Genomic DNA, 19,615 nt, shown 5'->3' on the forward strand with positions numbered 1-19,615 from the left:
ACTTCTGACTCAATGATACTAAGTTTATTATTTTCATGGTTATCAATTTCAGATTCAAAATCAGTAACTTGATAACCAAGATGGATTCGCGATCCTCCTTATCAAACGCAAACACTTAGAATTCGGCGAACCCAGTTTTTTTTTTTTTTTTTTTTTTTTTGATTTTTGTATTGAAAAATACGCAACTGTATAGATCTCTTCGGAAATTTAAGGATATCGCCTAATTAAAAACAGTTAACACTGCACTTTTCACTCAAATGGAACACTTTTAAATGTAATTTACTAATGCGTTCATAATTAGTGCGTAACTTTTACATTAAAGAAATCAAATTGCCAAAAATTTAAATATTTCATGTTCGAATACCGACAATTTTAAAGCTGAGAAAACAGCCTTTGGCGGACGAGTAAAATGACTAGCTTGCGATCGGAAGGTTGTGCGATCAAATCCAGAGATAGAAAACAGTTTTTATACTCAGTTGAGCAGAGCTCACAGAGTATATTAAGTTTGATTGGATAACGGTTGGTTGTACATATATAAAGGAATCGAGATAGATATAGACTTCCATATATCAAAATAATCAGGATCGAAAAAAAATTTGATTGAGCCATGTCCGTCCGTCCGTCCGTCCGTCCGTTAACACGATAACTTGAGTAAATTTTGAGGTATCTTGACGAAATTTGGTATGTAGGTTCCTGAGCACTCATCTCAGATCGATATTTAAAATGAACGATATCGGACTATAACCACGCCCACTTTTTCGATATCGAAAATTTCGAAAAACGGAAAAAGTGCGATAATTCATTACAAAAGACCGATAAAGCGACGAAACTTGGTAGATGAGTTGATAGTATGACGCAAAATAGAAAATTAGTAAAATTTTGGACAATGGGCGTGGCACCGCCCACATTTAAAAGAAGGTAATTTAAAATTTTGCAAGCTGTAATTTGGCAGTCGTTGAAGATATCATCATGAAATTTGGCAGGAACGTTACTCTTATTACTATATGTACGCTTAATAAAAATTAGCAAAATCGGAGAAGGACCACGCCCACTTTTAAAAAAAAATTTTGTTTAAAGTAAAATTTTAACAAAAAATTTAATATCTTTACAGTATATAAGTAAATTATGTCAAGATTCAACTCCAGTAATGATATGGTGCAACAAAATACAAAAATAAAAGAAAATTTAAAAATGGGCGTGGCTGCGCCCTTTTTCATTTAATTTGTCTAGGATACTTTTAACGCCATAAGTCGAACAAAAATTAACCAATCCTTTCGAAATTTGGTAGAGGCATAGATTTTATGGCGTTAACTGTTTTCTGTGAAAATGGGCGAAATCGGTTGATGTCACGCCCAGTTTTTATACACAGTCGTCCGCCTGTCCTTCCGCATGGCCGTTAACACGATAAATTGAGCAAAAATCGACATATCTTTACTAACCTTAGTTCGCGTACTTACCTGAACTCACTTTATCTTGGTATAAAAAATGAACGAAATCCGACTATGACCACGCCCACTTTTTCGATATCGAAAATTACGAAAAATGAAAAAAATGCCATAATTCTATACCAAATACGAAAAAAGGGATGAAACATGGTAATTGGATTGGTTTATTGACGCGAAAAACAACTTTAGAAAAAACTTTGTAAAATGGTTGTGACACCTACCATATTAAGTAGAAGAAAATGAAAAAGTTCTGCAGGGCGAAATAAAAAACCCTTAAAATCTTGGCAGGTATTACATATACAAATAAATTAGCGGTATCCAACAGATGATGTTCTGGGTCACCCTGGTCCACATTTTGGTCGATATCTGGAAAACGCCTTCACATATACAACTACCACCACTCCCTTTTAAAACTCTCATTAATACCTTTAATTTGAATCCCATATCGTTCAAACTCATTCTAGAGTCACCCCTGGTCCACCTTTATGGCGATATTTCGAAAAGGCGAACACCTATAGAACGAAGGCCCACTCCCTTTTAAAAATACTCATTAACACCTTTCGTTTGATGCCCATATTGTACAAACAAATTCTAGGGTCACCCCTGCTCCACCTTTATGGCGATATCTCGAAACGGCGTCCACCTATGGAACTAAGGATTACTCCCTTTTAAAATACTCATTAACACCTTTCATTTGATACCCATATCGTACAAACGCATTCTAAAGTCACACCTGGTCCATCTTTATGGCGATATCTCGAAAAGGCGTCCACCTATAGAACTAAGGCCCACTCCCTCTTAAAATACTCATTAATTCCTTTCGTTTGATACCCATATTGCACAAACGAATTCTAGAGTCACCCCTGGCCCACCTTTATGGCGATATCTCGAAAAGGGTTCCACCTATAGAACTAAGCCCCACGCCCTTTTAAAATAATCATTAACACCTTTCATTTGATACCCATATCATACAAACAAATTCTAAAGTCACCCCTGGTCCACCTTTATGGCGATATCTCGAAAAGGCGAACACCTATAAAACGAAGGCCCACTCCCTTTTAAAAATACTCATTAACACCTTTCATTTGATACCCATATTGTACAAACAAAGTCTAGAGTCACCCCTGGTCCACCTTTATTGCGATACCTCGAAAATGCGTCCACCTATAGAACTAAGGCCCACTCCATTTTAAAATACTCATTAACTCCTTTCGTTTGATACCCATATTGCACAAACGAATTCTAGAGTCACCCCTGGCCCACCTTTATGGCGATATCTCGAAACGGCGTCCACCTATAGAACTAAGGCTCACTCCCTTTTAAAATACTCATTAACACCTTTCGTTTGATGCCCATAATGTGCAAATTCTAGGGTCACCCCTGGTCCACCTTTATGGCGATATCTCGAAACGGCGTCCACCTATGGAACTAAGGATTACTACCTTTTAAAATGCTCATTAACACCTTTCATTTGATACCCATATCGTACAAACGCATTCTAGAGTCACCCCTGGTCCATCTTTACGGCGATATCTCGAAAAGGCGTCCATCTATAGAACTTAGGTCCACGCCCTTTTAAATTACTCATTAATACCTTTCATTTGATACCCATATCGTACAAACGCATTCTAGAGTCAACCCTGATCCACCTTTATGGCTATATCCCTAAATGGCGTCCACCTATAGAACTATGGCCCACTCCCTCATAAAATACTCTTTAATACCTTTCATTTGATACACATGTCATACAAACACATTCCAGGGTTTCCCTCGGTTCATTTTCCTACATGGTTATTTTCCCTTATGTTGTCACCATAGCTCTCAACTGAGTATGTAATGTTCGGTTACACCCGAACTTAACCTTCCTTACTTGTTTTTATTCATTTTTATTTCCTTTTAACGAAACATCTGCTATGAAAGTTTGTGATAAGTACACTGGATGTGTGCTGTTTGTTTGTACTACAAAAACTTAAGGAGACTTAAGAACTCAAACGTGATATAACAATAAGTGTATTAACCGCTTATCTCGATAGAGGTCCGTTATTCGCGGCATAACAAATTTACAATAAAAGCCTAATTGTGGTTATCACTCCACTTTGTAAGTTTTCCTTTTTGCAATAGCACTGGACCACGAATTTCAACTTTTTTTCTTTACCAGAAACGCCGTTATGAAATTCGAATGTAAAATCACCCCCTGATTTCGAAAACTGAGTTCATTTTTGATTCTATGGTACCGTTTGGAGATATTTGCAATTTACCGTTATTCGAAAAAACCAAAAAGATGGCTCCCTTTAATTACGTATATCTCACGAATGGGTCAAGCAATTGCAAATAAGTTTACAGAATCGGAAAGACGATAAAATTTGCTATAAATGCATCATACATTGTTTTTTGCTCAACCATATAGTTTTCGAGATATTAGCTCATCATTTCAGATTTTTGTTTTTTTTATGAAAAAATATGAAAAAAATTATTTTTGCGAGGGCAGCATTCCAAAACCACAACTTTTTTCCAAATATTTTTTATTTACGTAAAGCTCTGTTTAATTAGAAAAAAGATAAGTTATCATCGAAGAAAATCGATGCAAAACTACGTAAGTTATAAGCGATCAAATAAAAATACCCAGGTTGCGCAACTTCAATGTATGTATACATACATATATTAAAGGTATAAAGTGCAAATGGGATATTATCCGGATAAACGAATAACACCATAACAATGATAATACTTTTTCTTTAAATAAATCAAATAGTACTTTTAATACTCGAATTGTTTTATAGTAGGTAGAGTGGTTGCATCGAAAGAAAGAGTGGTTGGGTTCGAAAGCTGCTGTAGGCATGTAGTTATAAACATGTATTTCCGTCACTTATGGGTAAGTATGCAGGTAGATTTTCAAAATTATAAGACACAGAAAATTTTTAAAGCCTACCTAAAGCAGGTAGTATTTTCTTTTCCCGGCTTCGTATAAAAAGGAACTTTTCTGTCTAGGTAAGATTTGATTTTTTAAATTTTATTCTTGTTCCGAGTATAAATATGAGTTAATGCGCCTTGAAACTTCATAACATCTGCAAGGCTCGCCAGAGATAGTTCAGTTCATAAGTCAAATTTCAAAACCGTGATTTATTAAAAAAAATAAAATGAGTAAAAGGACGCGAGAATTTGAGTGTAATAACGATCCAGATATATTATGTTTCATGTGTGGCCAATATACTATCATAAGGCGACGACGAGTGTTCTCAGATCATATCAAAACTTTATACTCCAAGTATTTTGGCATTGAGCCTAAAAATGCTGAAAAACCATGGACACCGAACACTTTGTGTACATCGTGTCGAGTAGAATTGATTCAGTCGGAATCCGGACAACAAATAAAATTTGATACACCAATGATATGGAGAGAACCTACTTGCCATTCAATAGAGTGTTATATTTGTCAAACAAAAGTACTTGGCGTTGGAAGATCAAGAAGAGTAACCTATGCCAGCGTACCTACAGTGACATTACCAGTACTACATTCAACGGCAGTTGCGGATCCAGTTCCATTGTCAACAGTAACATCTGAGTGCGGGGAATCAAGTTGTACTGAATTTCGCATGGGAAAGGAGAGAAACGTTCTATCACAAGCACAACTTAATGATTGGATAAGAGATTTGGAACTATCCAAGGAAAAGGCCGAGATCCACACTTCTCGTATGCAACAATTTAAATTTGCATCATCCGATGTTAAGGTGATATATTGTAGAACTCGTCACGAACCATTTTCCAAACACTATACCAAAAAAGACAGTATATGCTACTGCAACGACATTCCTGGTTTATTCAAAGAGTTTGGTCAAACATATGATTCAAAAGAGTGGCGATTGTTCATAGACAGCAATAAACTGAGTTTAAAGGCTGTATTATTGCATATTGGTAACAAAAAGCCTTCTATTCCGCTAGCACATGCAGTAAATACAAAGGAAACCTACGAGGAAATGCAAAAACTACTCAAATTTATCAAATATGAAGAGCATGATTGGAAAATATGTTCTGATCTCAAAGTCGTTGCAATGCTATGCGGTCTACAAAGTGGCTACACCAAGCACTGCTGCTTCCTCTGCAAGTGGGATAGCCGAGCTCGTAAGGACCACTACGTCAGAAAGGATTGGCCGGAAAGAGTCGAGTTTACCGTGGGTGTGGAAAACATCAAATACACCCCTCTTGTTAAGAAAGAGAAAATCATACTTCCACCCTTACACATCAAGCTCGGTCTCATTAAGAACTTTGTTAAGGCTTTGGACAAAGAAGGCGAAGCATTCGACTATTTGAAAACAATTTTTCCAGATATTTCTCAAGCCAAGATAAAGGAAGGTATTTTTGTCGGACCACAAATAAAAAAGTTGATCAACAATAATCAATTCAAAGGACTACTCTCATCAGTTGAGGCAGCAGCGTGGGAATCCTTTGAAAAGGTCGTTGCTTCTTTTCTCGGTAGACACAAAAGCCCTAACTACGAGCAGATAGTGAACGAATTAATCAATAATTATGCGAAAATGGGTAAATATTAAAGGCTTATTAAAATTAATTTCCCAAAATTCTATAACTTGTTTACCTAACTAATATTTTCTTTCCTGGCGTAAACATGTCTTTAAAAATTCACTTTCTGCACTCACATTTGAGTTTTTTCCGGCAAATCTTGGCGACGAAAGTGACGAACATGGCGAAAGGTTTCATCAGCAAATGAAATTAATTGAAAATCGATATCAAGGATTCTGGGACGTCGCAATGATGGGTGATTACTGCTGGTTTCTCATAAGAGAATCCGATCCTAAACTGAATAAGCGTCAAAGTCGAACACATAATTATTTCGAGTACATAGTAAAATAAAATTAAGATAAAGATTGTTAGAATATAGTACAAACATAAATAAATTAAAATAAAAAAGTTAAAAATATGGGTAATTTCGTTCATAAATTGAACTTTTAACTAAATAGAAACAGAGCATAGCTAGATATTTCACTCTTCTTTATACCATACATACGTTTTGAGGTATACGTTGAAATTGCGCAACCTGGGTATTTTTATTTGATCGCTTATAACTTACGTAGTTTTGCATCGAATTTCTTCGATGAAAGCTTATCTTTTTTCTAATTAAACAAAGCTTTACGTAAATAAAAAATATTTGGAAAAAAGGTTGTGGTTTTGGAATGCTGCCCTCGCAAAAAGTAATATCTCGAAAACTATATGGTTGAGCAAAAAACAATGTATGATGCATTTATAGCAAATTTTATCGTCTTTCCGATTCTGAAAACTTATTTGCAATTGCTTGACGTAATTAAAGGGAGTCATCTTTTTGGTTTTTTCGAATAACGGTAAATTGCAAATATCTCAAAAACGGTACCATAGAATCAAAAATGAACTCGATTTTCGAAATCAGGGGGTGGTTTTACATACGAATTTCATAACGTCGTCTCTGGTAAATTTTGGCCGTCGACCAGTGTAATCGCTTACTACGACTTAAGCTATTTCTACTTTATACTAAAATGTGCCGCTTTGTTAAGAAAATATGTTTGCAATAACCGCTTATCTCGAGATAGACGTATTATGCAACACAAATAAATGTTTACATTTCTTCTTAAGAACACAAAAGCTACTTATGCAAATGTAAATTAGTATAGTTTCGAGTTCGGCGATTATGCACTTGCCAATAACTTCTCTATTAATTTACTTAGAAGGATACTGGTTGGACACAAATATGTAGCTTTAATTCGCGAACACCATACCACTAACAACTCAAATTCTTCTTAAGTCAACTTAAGCGGTTATTGCATGAGGCTACATATATTATGATTCTAGTGAGTATGCTTTTCCCTGTTTCACATATTTCATTAATCCGATTCACCGTTTCGCAGCTATTGTGATTTAAAAAATGGCATTCGATCACGGATCGTATGACGCGTTACAGCCCCAGTTTTACAGATGCCGTCCAATGTTTACTAAAATGAAAAACAATTGAAAAATTTTTTTAATAAATGAAAACTATTTAAAACAAGTAAGGAAGGCTAAGTTCGGGTGTAACCGAACATTACATACTCAGCTGAGAGCTTAGCTGCGTTGGTTTCGTAGGGTTTCGTAGATGGTTTATAAGTGGTTTTTAATTTCATATCACATTCGTTTGGGAAATATCGACCAAATTGTAGGCCATGGGTGAAGTTTTTTGGAACGATTTTCTTCATCCTTTGTCAAATAAGGGGAAAATCACCATGTAGGAAAAGTAACCTAGGGTAACCCTGGAATGTGTTTATATGACATGCATATCAAATGAAAGGTTTCAATGAGTATTTTAAAAGGGGGTGGGCCTTAGTTCTATAAGTGGACGCCTTTTCGAGATATCACCATAAAGGTAGACCAGGGGTGACTCTACAATGTGTTTGTACGATATGGATATCAAATTAAAGGTATTAATGAGGGTTTTAAAAGCGAGTGGCCCTTAGTAGTATATGTGAAGGCGTTTTCGAGATATCGACCAAAATGTGGACCAGGGTGCCTAGAACATCATTTGTCGGGTGCCGCCAATTTATTTATATATGTAATACCACGAAAAGTATTCCTGCCATGATTTCAAGGGCTTTTGATTTCCCCCTGAAATTTGCATTTGCTTCTACTTAATATGGTAGGTGTCACACACATTTTACAAAGTTTTTTCTAAAGTTTTATTTTTATATTTTTCAAAAAACGAATCCAATCTCCATGTTTCATCCATTTTTTCGTATTTGGTATAGAAATATGGCATTTTTTCCATTTTTCGAAATTTTCAATACAGAAAAAGTGGGCGTGGTCATAGTACGATTTCGCCCATTTTTAATACCAAAATCATCTAATATATAAAATTCTTCTGTCACGGTTTGAGGCTTAACTCCTCCGAAACGGCTAAACCGATTCTCACGAAATTTTGTGAGCATATTGGGTAGGTCTGAGAATCGGCCAACGTCTACCTTTTTTTCGCTACGTGCCTAGGGTCTTGAGATCAAAACGTGGACCCGGGTACCCCGAGAATGTGTTTATACAATATGAATATCAAATGAAAGCTGTTGATGTGTGCTATAGTACAGGGTAATTTTCATACCCCTCGGTGACTAGGGTCTCGAGATATAGGCCAAAACGTGGACCCGGGTACCCCTAGAATATGTTTATACAATATGGATATCAAATGAAAGCCGTTGATGAGTGCTATAGTAGGGGATAATTTTCATACGACTGGGAGGCTAGGGTCTCGAGATATAGCCCAAAACGTGGACACGGGTACCCCTGAAATGTGTTTATACAATATGGATATCAAATGAAAACTGTTGATGATTGCTATAGTACAGGATAATTTTCATGCAACTGCGAGGCTAGGGTCTCCAGATATAGCCCAAAACGTGGACCGGGTACCCCTAGAATGTGTTTATACAATATGGATATCAAATGAAAGCCGTTGATGAGTGCTATAGTAGGGGATAATTTTCATACGACTGGGAGGCTAGGGTCTCGAGATATAGCCCAAAACGTGGACACGGGTACCCCTGAAATGTGTTTATACAATATGGATATCAAATGAAAACTGTTGATGATTGCTATAGTACAGGATAATTTTCATGCAACTGGGAGGCTAGGGTCTCCAGATATAGCCCAAAACGTGGACCCGGGTACCCCTAGAATGTGTTTATACAATATGGATATCAAATGAAAGCTGTTGAAGAGTGCTATAGTACAGGATAATTGTCATACAACTGGGAGCTAGGGTCTCGAAATATAGCCCGAAGTGTGGACCCGGGTACCCCTGGAATGTGTTTATACAGTATGGATATCAAATGAAAACTGTTGATGTATGCTTCAGTACAGAGTAAGTTTTACACCGCTGGGTGACTACGTTCTCGAGATATAGGCCAAAACATGGACCCGGATACACCTAGAATGTGTTTTTGTAATATGGGTATCAAATTGAAGCTTTTGATGTTTGCTATAATACAGAGTATGTTTTACACTGCTGAGTGACTAGGGTCTCGTGATATAGGCCAAAACATGGACCCGGATACCCCCAGAATGTGTGTGTATTTTGGATATCAAATGAAAGCTGTTGCTGAGAGCTCTAAAGTTCATTGTGATATTCGATTTAGTCGCATCAACCGAAATGAAGACAATAATTAATAATACCCACATACCTATTTACATACGCCTTATTCGATTTGCCTGAAATTTCGTATATAAATTTGTTTATATTAGTATTTAGGATGCTTTTTTCCGGGAATTATACCAGAGACGGACTGGGACTGGGACTGGGACTGGGACTAGGACTGGGACTGAGACTGAGACTTGGAGTGGGACTGGGACTGAGACTCGGAATGGGACAGGACAAAATACATACCACCCTCTGCGACTGGCAATAAGGGATGAAGAAGAAGGAGAAAAACTTGAGAGAAGAGAAAAGAGAGAAGGAGACTGAGAAAGACATAGAATGAAACGAAGATGGAGATGAAGCGAAAAAGACGGAGGGAGGAGTAAATATAAAGATTAGGAAAAAGTGTAGAGGGATAGGGCAGAGTTAGACGGAAAAGGCTTATTAAAATATATGCAAATAGGCCAAATTTAGGTCAGAACAACGTCTGCCGGGTCTGCTAGTTATATTATATATATCAGTTCTGATAATTACGTAAACAAAGTTTAGTAAAGATACATCTATTTTTGTTCAAGTTATCGTGTTAACGGCCTAGCGGAAGGACAGACGGCCGACTGAGTATAAAAACTGGCCGTGGCTTCAACCGATTTCGCCCATTTTCACAAAAAACAGTTACCGTCATAGGAGCTACGCCCTTACCAAATTTCACCAGGATTGCTAAATTTTTGTTCGACTTATGGCATTAAAAGTATTCTAGACAAATTAAATGAAAAAGGGCGGAGCCACGCCCGTTTTTAAATTTTCTTTTTTTTTTTGTATTTTGTTGCACCATATCATTACTGGAGTTGAATCTTGACATAATTTACTTATATATATACTGTAAAGATATTCAATTTTTTGTTAAAATTTTACTTTAAATTTTTTTTTTTGAAAAGTGGGCGTATTCGTCATCCGTTTTTGCTAGTTTCTATTTAGAACACGTATAGGAATACATGCAATGATCCTGCCAAATTCCATCATAAAATCTTCAACGACTGCTAAATTACAGCTTGTAAAACTTTTAAATTACCTTCTTTTAAAAGTGGGCGGTGCCACGCCCATTGTCCAAAACTTTAAAAATTTTCCATTCTACGTCATAAGGTCAACTCATGAATTATCGCACTTTTTCTGTTTTTCGAAATTTGCAATATCGAAAAAGTGGGCGTGGTTATAGTCCGATTTCGTTCATTTTGAATAGCAATCTGAGATGAATGCCCAGGAACTTACATACCAAATTTCATTCAGATACCTCAAAGTTTATTCAAGTTATCGTGTTTACGGACGGACGGCATATGCTGATGGCTGATGACATTGATATCACCGGCCTCAACACCCGCGCTGTTAGTTCTGCTTACTCCAAATTGGAAAAAGAAGCGGTAACGATTTGTTTTATGGTGAATGAGGACAAAACGAAGTACCTGCTGTCATCGAGCAAAGAGTCAACGCATACGCGCCTTGGCAACCACGCTACTGTTGGCAGCCATAAATTCAAAATAGTAAAACACTTCGTTTATTTAGGAACCAGCATCAACACTAGCAACAACATCAGCACTGAAATCCAGCGAAGAATCAATCTTGCCAATAAATGCTACTTTGGACTAGGTAGGCAAAGAAAGTCCTCTCTCGGTGAACGAAAATTATACTCTACAAGTCACTTATCGTACCCGTCCTGCTATATGGGGCAGAGGCATGGACCATGACAACAGCAGATGAAGCGGCTTTGGGAGTGTTCGAGAGAAAAGTTCTTCGAAAGATTTATGGACCTCTACGCGTTGGCGATGGCGAGTACCGAAGAAGATTTAATGATGAGCTGTACGAGCTCTACGCAGACATCCAAGCGAATTAAAGCGAATTAAAACGCTGCAGCTGCGCTGGCTAGGCCATGTTATGCGAATGAAAGATGACGCTCCGGCCAAGAAAGTGTTTCTATCGGAACCCGCCTGTGGAAGCAGAGGTAGAGGGCAGCCCCATTCCGTTGGAAGGACTAGGTGGAGAACGATTTAAACTCGCTTGGTGTGACCAATTGGCGCCGGTTGGCGGAGCGGAGGAGCGACTGGCGCGCCTTGTTGGACGGCCATAACCGTTTAGACGGTTAAGCGCCAATTAAGTAAGTAAGTAAGGACGGACGGACGGACGGACGGACATGGCTAAATGAATTTCTTTTTTCGTCAGGATCATTCTCTATCTATCTCGCTTAGTTTAAGCCGTTACGGATTACCGTTATGCGAACAAAATTAGTATACTCTGTGAGCTCTGCTCAGCTAAGTATAAAAGCGTACAATGGGATACAATATATGAACGGTCAGCGGTAAAGACGGTATTTATATTAAGAGTGAATAACAGCCAAACAAATAATTATGTCCGTAAAAGTGCGGTAAAAATAAAAGTTTGGTTAAACGAAACTTATACTTTTTTCCCATTCAACCTGGGACCATCGATTCATACAATAAAACTGAGGCTCACCATTTTTCCATTCAATAAAAGATGGAACATTTAGGGGTAACTTCAGGAGCATTTCAAGATTATTTTAAGGATAATTTTGAAATTATTTCAGTGAAATTTTGGGGCAATTTCAGGATAACTTCTGGATTTTTTCGGAATTATATTGAGACTATTCAATGACCCATGTGAAAAAACTTCAGGAGTACTTCAGGATAATTTTTGGAATTATTTCGGGATTATTCCGGACTTCTGGCGGCCACCGTGGTGTGATGGTAGCGTGCTCCGCCTATCACACCGTATGCCCTGGGTTCAACTCCCGGGCAAAGCAACATCAAAATTTTAGAAATAAGATTTTTCAATTAGAAGAAAATTTTTCTAAGCGGGGTCGCCCCTCGGCAGTGTCTGGCAAGCGCTCCGATTGTATTTCTGCCATGAAAAGCTCTCAGTGAAAACTCATCTGCCTTGCAGATGCCGTTCGGAGTCGGCATAAAACATGTAGGTCCCGTCCGGCCAATTTGTAGGGAAAAATCAAGAGGAGCACGACGCAAATTGGAAGAGAAGCTCGGCCTTAGATCTCTTCGGAGGTTATCGCGCCTTACATTTATTTTTTTTATATTCCGGACTTCTGGGACCAATTGGGTACGATTTCAAGATGAATTTGGGACTATTTTAGGTATAATTGTTGAAGAACTACTGAATCATTTTGAGAATATTTCGAAACAACTGTTACTAGATGACTTCGGGATTAGATATGATTTCGGGAAAACTTTAGAGTAATTTCGAGACTGTTTCGGGACAGTTTTGTGAAAGCTTTGTCATCGTTTCGGGTTCACTTCGGGGCTATTTTTGGAATCATATAGAAACTCTTTCGAAACCATTTATGGACTGTTCCAGGATTCCGAAGTCATGTTTGTTGGGAATGTACGAAAAACACATCAAAGCCGTATGCTTGGTTTTCACTAGATTAATATGAATGACATGAAAGGCTGCTCAAATTGGCACGCAAGTCATTTGGTTCGAAGTCGTTTCCATTATGTCGCATAACTGAATCGAAGTCGAAAAAGCAGTGTGATCAAAACCTAACATTATATTTTGTGTTTATTTATTTTAAACCCCGTTTTATTATTTCCGATATTTTCAGATGCCGTGGGTTTATAAATTGATGGGACATCAGCTGGCAAACGATAAAAATTGCCAACATGTTGGCAAATGAAGTTTTAATGTCAAATTTGCCATAAGAGGAGGTAATTGTCAATTGTCACTTCCTAGCCGAAACAACAAGCAAACGCAAGTGGTATCCAATGACCAGAAGTTTTAATTGATATGACAAGGATTGTGGTCAATTATTACGTAGTGAAAACCAAGCGCAAACTGATTTTTGGGAAATTTGACCTCCATAAAGTTTGTTTCCAAATACTGGATTAATGAGACCTCTTCTCGTTTTATTTATGTAGCAGATGTTCTGAACAAATCAGTCCGATATTTATGCCTTCGAAGGTCTAAATTGTAAAAGTTTAAAAGTCAAAATATACCAAGATTATGTCTTTGTTTAAGGTTGCAGTTTTGTTTAAATTTCGAATATTCCATCCCCCATTGCCCATTGTCATTTAACCCTGTACTTCGAAAGTGGGGAGGTCTCTTAAAAATCTAAGAAAAAATTCTTCCAGTCCATACAATTTTGCGAGATATCGTGTTCCACGTGCCACCCAATAAAATTTTATGTCGTAATTTCCCAGCTTTGTGTTTTACCTCTTTTTCTCACCGTGGTGTGGTAAGAGCGTGCTGTGCCTACCACACCGAAAAATTAAAACAAGTTTTTCTAAGCGGGGTCGCCCCTCGGCAGTGATTTGGCAAATCTGCTCACTAAAATCCCACCTGCCTTGCAGATACCGTTCAGAGTGGAGGTAGAAAATTTTTAAGTAGCCCGACGAGAATTGGAAGAGAAGCTCGGTCAAAAATCTCTTCGGAGGTTATTGCGCCCTGCATTTATTTATTTTTTTAGTCAACGAGTTTTAAATTATGGAAAAGGTTTAGCGTATCCAGCTCGGCAGGGTGTTACATAAAGTGCTATCGAAAAGTTCCTCCTGTGCTGTTTGGGCTTTCTAAATAACTCGACCGTCCGTCACCTATCGGAAGATTGTTATCGGCGCTTGAACTACATATCTGAATTTCAAATTTCAAGCTTTCATCTCACCAGAGATCTATTTAAAAATTGGTAGCAAAATTCTGAATGAAAATCCCTTTTTTTTGCACTGCCACAGGGTTTTCAAATATGTGTGAAGTTTCAATTTTGTGCCTTAAGGCGTAGTTGTTAAAAAATGTTTTCAATATTTCATGCCTTGCTTAAGTTTTCTAAATATTTGGATGAGTTCCTTATCTAACAGAGTTTTTCGTCTGTCAGGGGCCTAGCTATCCGGTAAGTAACAAAATAATTGAGCTCATAATTCTCAAATCCCCAATTATCACCAGTATTGCTTTTGTTTCTAGACTGCAGCTCCATGCGAAGTGGTTTTAATACTGAAAATATCAAAGAGAACAAAAAGCAAAGCAATACAAATTTTTTAAAAATCCCTGAAGTATGTAAATAAGTTTTGAACCCTGATATTGGTATATTCATTAGAAATTTTTCCAGTTTCAGTAGCCCAACATGAGGTGCCAGCATATGCGTAGTGGCGAACAAAGCCTTAGATACACAAAGGGTTCGGCTCAGGCGAGCTGGCCTATACGAATGTTCAGCGAAAATTACGGAAGAGTGACATGGGGTCAACAGCCATAACGTCAATTGACCTCGCGAACATTTGAAATAGCTACAAGGTCGGTGACGTGACATAAAGTCAACGGCCAGAAGGTCATAATTGCATAAAACGATTTTGAATTTACTGAAACCAGAATTGAGAAATCGACCGTTTCGATCGAGCAGGCAAAATTTGGAACAATAAATAGCGTTATTTTTAAATAATTTCTTCTTATCTCAAGAGGATCTTATTGATCTTATGACCGTTGACCTTATGTCACCGAACAGAAAATTATATGTGCGAAGTACGTTTTATGGAAAATATCATGGTTACCTTGTTGCAAGAAAAACTAAAATTCTGTTGTATTCTGTTGTACTTCTTCAACCGCTAAAAAGATTTCATTTTCAAATATCAGACTCTGCCCCTATTTCCTACATTTTGGAACAAACTACAGTGTAGATTTCGAAATTCAACAAAAAGCTGTTGAATAGAAAATGCGGAAAGGAGAAACGGATATCACCGAAAAAAAAGCAGACGAAATCCATTCAATATGAAAATGAAAATACAAAATGTAATATGCATAAACGCATTTGCCACTGCCTGACGTCAAGTCAATGCAAAAATGTAGCAACCGTTCTAGCGTGCTAATAGTGATAATGGCAGTAGTCACAAAAAATATATAAAAAACATAAATAAAAACAAGTAAGGAAGGTTAAGTTCGGGTGTAACCGAACGTTACATACTCAGCTGAGAGGTTTGGAGACAAAATAAGGGAAAATCAGCATTTAGCAAGATGAACCTAGGGTAACCCTGGAATGTGTTTGTATGACATGGATTTCAAATCGAAGGTATTAAAGAGTATTTTAAAAGGGAGTGGGCCATAGTTCTATAGGTGGACGCCATTTCGGGATATCGTCATAAAGGTGGACCAGGGGTGACTAGAATGCCTGTGAAGTCGTTTTCGAGATATCGATGAAAATGGGGACCAGGGTGACCCAGAGATTCATCTGTCGGGTACCGCTAATTTATTTATATATGTAATACCACGAACAGTATTCCGGCCAAGATTCCAAAGGCTTTTGATTTCGCCCTGAAGACCTTTTTCATTTTCTTCTACTTAATATGGTAGGTGTCACACCCATTTTACAAAGTTTTTTCTAAAGTTATATTTTGCGTCAATAAACCAATCCAATTACCATGTTTCATCTCTTTTTTCATATTTGGTATAGAATTATGGATTTTTTTTTTCATTTTTCACAATTTTCGATATCGGAAAAATGGGCGTGGTCATAGTCGGATTTCGACAATTTTGTATACCAATACAAAGTGAGTTCAGATAAGTACGTGAACTAAGTTTAGTAAAGATATATTGATTTTTGCTCAAGTTATCGTGTTAACGGCCGAGCGGAAGGACAGAGGGTCGACTGTGTATAAAAACTGGACGTGGCTTCAACCATTTCAGTCTATATCTATCTCGATTAGTTTATGCCGTTACGGATTACCGTTATGCGAACAAAGTTAATATACTCTGTTAGCTATGCTCAGCTGAGTATAAAAACATGATAAAAAGTGATAGAATAAAGTTGGTGGCCATTGTGGTTGCAACGGAGCGCCGCCATGACGTTTAGTTATTATGCACCAAGAAGGCATGTGGCGAATAGCAACATTGCAACAGTAACAAAAAATTAGGCTAAAAAAATCATTTTCAGCATAAAGCCATAGGTAAGTATTTACCTGAACATAAAAACGGTACCATGAGTAAATACGTAACTTCTCAATTGGTCAGCCGGCTAACAACAACAGTCAACCAACGGTCAGCGACTAACGTAAATGGCCAAATAAATCAAAAGTATGTGAACAACTGTTTATACTTGTACATCCCCTCCTCCGAACACCATTGAAGTAATACAGTAGTTGCGAATTGTTGTCAAGCGGCAAGCGCCTCTTTTAGCTTAGCTTTTTGTTGTTGTTTTTATTATTGCCATAGCTTTGGATATTGCATTTGCGTAAGCAGCAGTGGCTGGAATTACATTTGGTCACAAGCGGCATTTTACATGCAAATACCTGGCAGTAATCGCAGCGTTACAATCTTAAAGCAAGCGGAAAAAGGTCAACAGCGTATCGGCAGCAACGCGTAAATAGCGTCACCAACAACTGCTGCTCTTTAATCGTCTTACGTCGGCCACCCCATCACCAGCAACCACTCAAGCTCACCGCCGGAAGTGCTAAGTCGAAATTATTTTTTACTGGCAACAGAAATAACGCTTACAAATATTAGCATTTACATTCAACCATCCATATGTACATATGTATGTATATACGGCTTATGTTCGTTTGTACATTTCGGCAGGGATCCAAACCGGCTTTGCGCAAAGAAGTTGCTATTTTTGGTTTTGAACCGAAGCACAAGATAAAAAATAAATACTTGAAGCGATTTAGCTCCGAACAGAGTGAGGCCGAGCTTCCCTTCTAATTTGCGTTATGGTTTTTTAGCTTTCCCTACAATTTGGCGGAACGGAACCTACATGTTTTATGCCGACTCCGAACGGAAGCTGCAAGGCAGATGTATTTTAACTGAGAAGGTTGCTATGGCAGAAATACACTCAGAATGTTTGCTTAACCACTACCGAGGGGCGACCCCCCTAAGTACAATGCGATCTAGCGAGGAAGGCCAATGAACAGACTGAGTTAAATCAGCTGAATTTCATACCTCTTGCTCTAGCAGAGTGCAAATGCGTGCTCGTGTCTTTCCTCGCATAATATAGACCCTAGAAAGGTTTCTAATCAGTCATAATAATTTCTCCCTAGTCCGTTAATATGGATATTAACATACCACTGTCTGGTGATGGTATAAGGTGAGCCCATGGCAATCCCAACGAATGATTTTCGTTCGAGCTGATGGATGAAGGATACTGTGGGCACTTCCAATTTGGAGTATCCACACATATTTATCCCATGATAAGGTAGAGTCGTGTCCTAGTTGATCTTAAAATTTTACCCTTAAGTTCATTAAAAGGGATATTAACAGACCAAGGTCTAATGGTAGAACAAGGCGAACCCATGGCAATCCATACGAACAGTCAATTGGAAACTGTATGTACGAAGAGGAGGAAGAAAGTGTTAGACACTTTGTTGCAGATTCCGTCCTCTGTCCAGGGTACATATGCAAAGTCTGAAAAGGCTTTCTAGCAGGGCTTGGCTGTGCTGAAGTCGCAGACATTGGGCGCTATATAAGACGGAGAAATCTGTTCAATATTTTACAAACTAGAGAATGGCGGGTTCTAACTTTATCACAATGAGCACGTCGGCCCAAGTGTGCCCCTCTGCTGGCTGGGGGCAACCACTTATGCGTAATATGATACCCCATTTATGCGACATATATGAAATTGGTATAAATAGCTGAAAAAAGTTTACTCTATACATACTCAAATTTGCCTAAACCGTTCAACCGACCCTTGCAGTACAATACAGTACGAAGTGATCTGCAGCCCTGCTAAAGTGCACCATTTATTTACTTACAGGTGGGCCTTACGTGCGAATCGATATTGCATGTATGGCAAATTTTAAGTGGCGGCTGCAAAACTGCATAAGAAAAAAAATAACGCCGACTATCAGCAGATCTACGAATGAATGTTGTAAATGGTGAACGGAATGTTTTCGATATTTTCAGTCATGAAATATGCATTTGTGAAAAAATGCAACGCATTCGCATACATATGTACGTAAACATAGGTGCATACACCTGAACATTTATAGTTTTACATACTCAGCGGACTGCATAAAGTGTAACACCCAGACTGGTGGACTTACCCCACTATATAGGCTCTAAAATGTTCAAAGCACGGAAATCAAGAGATCCCTTGTATATGTATGTACTTACATAAATATAACTATTGCGGATGTTGCTAATGCGGAGTCAAAAAGTGTTTATACATATCGCTCATTTACTTCAATAGTGTCATAACTCAAAAAACACAATTTTCCAGGAGAGCCATTTTCATTTTTATAGCACATGGTAAATTATTAACTGATCACAAAGATTTTTTTATACAACATAGATCATGATATTGGGTACGTTTATATGTTATTAACTCAAAAGTTGTGTTTTTTGAGTTATGACACTATTGTAGTAAATGAGCGATATGTTTTATCAAGTATAGTGTAGAAGTAAATGTACAGCGAGTTACATTACCTACTTTTTGCTTCGGGACCCTATCTCAATCTAAAAAAAAAAAAAAAATTAAATATCTATTTGGAGAATAGAGAACAAAATTTTTTTTATTTAAAACGGCAAAAAAGAAATGGAATTGAATGCAAGCTACATCGACTGCTGAGAGGAATGTCGCCCTATCTGGAATATCACCTTATTTCAGAATTTGTTGCAAGCCTGAATTTAGTGTATTTTGACGTCAGATAGGGAGTTTAAGAAACAAATTCGAAGGACGTTCTTCAAACGAATTTTGAGATAGGCTGTTTTGAAAAAAAAAACCTACTATAGAAAAGGCGGTTTCTATCTGGTAGCCAAGGTAGAACGATATTCCACTCAGAAGTCGACAAACAATCAACCTTCAAAATTTCGAATTATTTTTATACTCAGTTGAGCAGAGCTCACAGAGTATATTAAGTTTGATTGGAAAACGGTTGGTTGTACATATATAAAGGAATCGAGATAGATATAGACTTCCATATATCAAAATAATCAGGATCGAAAAAAAATTTTATTGAGCCATGTACGTCCGTCCGTCCGTTAACACGATAACTTGAGTAAATTTTGAGGTATCTTGATGAAATTTGGTATGTGGGTTCCTGAGCACTCA

Source organism: Eurosta solidaginis, chromosome 1 (assembly GCF_040869045.1).
Source record: "Eurosta solidaginis isolate ZX-2024a chromosome 1, ASM4086904v1, whole genome shotgun sequence".
Lineage (NCBI taxonomy): Eukaryota > Metazoa > Arthropoda > Insecta > Diptera > Tephritidae > Eurosta > Eurosta solidaginis.